At 38.2% G+C, this 3,909-nt stretch overlaps 1 non-coding gene across 1 annotated transcript; it reads left to right on the top strand.

Moving 5' to 3' along the window:
• Positions 1-1,739: 1,739 nt before the first annotated feature.
• LOC127688244 (small nucleolar RNA SNORA17) lies at positions 1,740-1,870 on the top strand. Its single transcript, XR_007978649.1, has one exon. It is a non-coding gene; the product is annotated as a small nucleolar RNA SNORA17 (small nucleolar RNA).
• Positions 1,871-3,909: the final 2,039 nt, after the last annotated feature.

Genomic DNA, 3,909 nt, shown 5'->3' with positions numbered 1-3,909 from the left:
GTGTTAAAAACTGCATGGTATTGGTACAGTGACAGGCAGGAGGATCAATGGAACAGGATTGAAGATCCAGAAATGAACCCACACACCTATGGCCACTTGATCCTCGACAAAGAGGCTGAAAACATCCAATGGAAAAAAGATAGCCTTTTCAACAAATGGTGCTGGTTCAACTGGAGGTCAGCATGCAGAAGAATGCGAATTGATCCATCCTTGTCTCCTTGTACTAAGTCTCATTCTTAATAGGATTATCAGGCTCCAGGATTTCCCTTGGGAGCAGGAATCTCTATTGCTCTAAATCTGAGGTCCCAGTTTCCTAGTTTCCTGTTGGCTGGGAATTGGTCTCAGCTTCTAGAGACTACCTTACATTCCTGGCCATGTTGCTTTTTTTATCTTCAAAGCAATTGTTAATAGTCTGCATATTTTCAATGTTCTGAATCTCTGACTTTCCTTTTAACTACTAGAAAATACTATTAGTTATATGTGTGTGTGTGTGTTTGTGTTTTATATGTGTGAGTATGTGCATGTAGTGTGTGTGTGTGTGTGTGTGTGTGTGTGCCTGTGCATGTGTGTGGAGATCAGAGATAAACATCATAGGTTTCTTTATCCCTTTCTACTTTCATTTTTGAGACATGGTCTCTCACTGAGCCCAGAGTTCAACCCCAGCCAGTGCTAGGGATATGTCTCAGACTCTCATGTCATAGCTTTTTGATAAGCACTTTACCAGCTGAACCTTTTCCCCAGTCTCAGACTTTGAGGAGTTCCTTTCATTATATTAGAACTATTTGGATGATCTTTCTATCTTAAGATTGACCAATTTGGAAATTCAATTACAAGTTTTAATACCTAGGTTTCTGTTCGATTAGATAAATGGGAGAAGATATATGTGCATCAGGGGCTAGGCATCATGGTAGAACTGTGTGTACTAATCATGGGTGTGTGTATCATAGATACTAACTAGTAAAGTAGGTTTCAAACACTAAGGAAACACTAAACTGCTCATTCTATTTTTAGGCTGTTGACATAGGGTAGAGAAAATGGTATAACAAAAAGAATGGAAATGTGCTTCTCTTAGTACTTAGCATGTAGATAGGCCAAATCCTTTTAAAATAAAATGCAGTACTCTCAGAAAATTGTTGGGGGATCTAACTTAGTAGTAGAGTACTTGCATAGCATATGTAGGGCCCTAGGTTTAATTAACACACTCATAGCAACACACACACACACACACACACACACACACATTTTATAAGAAGCTAGTTGAGTGAAAAGATCCCTTGAACCCAATCTCAGAAAATCCAGAAAAAGACAAATTATATTTGTGTGCAACATCCAACAGCCCAGGATTGAAATAATCATTGGCTCCAAATAGCTGAGATCACAGTATGAATGGATAAAGAGATTGTGTAGGAAAATCACTGAGAAAATATGACCTGCTGGACTTTGGAAGCTGACTTATTACCTGGTTTAGATGAAAAGTCTTTGCATTTTAGAGGTTACAAGTTATAAATTGGAGACACAGGTAGTTGTCCATTAGAAAGTTATGCAATATTGGTAACCATTCAAATTGTATTTGGTTGATAGCCCAAGAAACAATATTAGGAAGAAATAATGCTGAAGGAAGAATGTTAAAAGTCGTTTAAATTTAGAGGCAGAAGGAGATAATCTATTCCCTATATCAAGGTTAACTAGTGCAAGGACCAAGAAATTAAAGTAAATGTTTCTAAATAAGGTGTGGCTTCCCTGCCGCTGGAGGATTTGTGGATTTGATTACTGTGTCACATGTGCATCAGTAAGTGGCAGAGGCAAGAAATGCCATGTCTATGCTCAGTGTTCTGACATATGAACACTGAATGATTAGTAGCCCAACACTTCCTGAAGAAAATGAGCCTCGGACAACCACCAGTCCAGTGCCAGGGAAGAGTGAACCCAAGACAGATGACTCTCCCATGGGCACACTCAGGCAGGAGAACTACCCCTGCCCCTAGCCAACTAGAGTACTAGGGATGGGGGAAGTGGGCTCACACATTGCGGGAGTTGCAGGTGAACCTGCCTGAGGGTATGAGGGTGTGAGCATGGGAGAGCTGGCCCTGCCACTCATCTCCTGTGAGGTGGCATAGATGAGGGAGAGATACCCTCCTTTCTCCTCCCCCTGCCACCTGCAGCAAGTGAGAAACCTGGCTCTGAAGTCATGAGAGCACAACAGCTAGCCCTGCTCCTCTTCTGGGCAGCATAGTAGAACTGATTCCAGTGGCAGGGGTGCCAGTGAGCTGGCCCTGAGGATATAAGGATGGGAGAGCTGGCATTTCAAAGTTCAGCAATCTGGTAATGGGACATATAAAATGAATCACACAGCTCTGTCAAAGCCAGCTCTACTGTGCAGGGACTTTTCTCCTGAGTACTATAATTACTTCGTTGTTGTTTGTTTTTTGGGCTGCTTCATGGCAGGCTTTCTCTATGTAGCTCTGGCTGGCCTGGAACTAACTGTGTCATAGACCAGGGTGGCCTCAGACTCAGAGATCTGCCTGTCTTTGTCTCCCATTGGCTAGACCTAAAGGTGTGTGCCACCACTGTCTAGCTCAAAATAAGCATTTTAAAGAATTCATGCCACCAACTTCTAAAAGTCCATGAAAATTAGAAGAGATTACAAGAAAAATACAAAATTACTCCATATTTATAAAATCCTTGAGAAACTACTCTATGCAAGTAAAAATATTTGTATTCCATGTATTTCATTTGACATTGAGAGGTACTCCAGCATGGGCAGAATGGTGCTTTGGAGACCAGCAGGACTGTGCTCTCATTCAGCCACTAATATCTATGGTGGTTCTGCTGAAATAATTTAACTAGTTTAACTTAGGTTTGCTAGTCTGTGACCGATGCATAATATGAATTCCTGTATCTTAAAGGCAACATGACAATTAAACAGATCATTTATGATAAACAAAGGACAAATTAATACTAATGATTATTTCCTATTTCTGTATATGAAAATAAGATAATTAAAAATGTAAGAAAAAATCACTAAAAACACAAAGAATACTTTTTTTTAAATCATAGCGTCTTTATTTCTATCCGTAATGCCAAAGATCAAGCCCAGGACCTTGTAAATACTAGTGAATACTTCACCACTGTAATTTTAAAATAAGTTATAGACATACTTCTTTTAGACTACATACAGTGTTAACATTTTCGATGAAGGCAAAAATATAAAGTACAGTTTCTTTTTATATAATTTTATTTGTAGGCGTGTATGTGTGTGTATGTGTGTGTGTACACATGTATATATAACTTTCCAAGGCCATTTAGCATTGCTTATGTGTGTGTGTATGTGTGTGTGTGTGTGTGTGTGTGTGTGTGTGTGATTGTATTCTAGTTTTTGAACAATTGAATATTTTTCTTTAAATTAGAGTCAGAAATATCTAGATTGGGGTGGCTATTCACAGAGAACCTGATCACGTTCTATTTTCTCTCTCATTTTTTTTATGTTTGGTAGGATGCTAAAATAGTAATAGTCACTTCATAGCACAGAAAAGATTAGTGAATTTGTAACACATCTAATTTCTGTAGCAGAAATTATGTAATTCATTCTTAGCCCAAGAAGAGTTCAAATACTTTACCACTAGATAACCATTGAACATCTGCACTACAATTTATAATACTACAAATTATTTCTAGGAATGATATTTAGTCATTAAGGTAATATATATTTACTAGAAATACATACTGTTTGTCAAGTACTGTTAAGCATCTTGTAAATATCAACTAATTTAATTTTATAAGTTTATTCAGGTGGTTTAATTTCCATTTTACAGATGAGATAACTAAAATAAGAAGCTATGCTGAAAGTTGTGGTAGTTAGCTTTAAGTATCAACTTGACATGACCTAGAATCACAGTGAAAGGGAGTCTC

The sequence above is a fragment of the Apodemus sylvaticus genome, chromosome 6 (genome assembly GCF_947179515.1).
Source record: "Apodemus sylvaticus chromosome 6, mApoSyl1.1, whole genome shotgun sequence".
Lineage (NCBI taxonomy): Eukaryota > Metazoa > Chordata > Mammalia > Rodentia > Muridae > Apodemus > Apodemus sylvaticus.
Note: the sequence above shows the minus strand (reverse complement) of the source record. Positions and strands in the feature narration are given on the sequence as shown.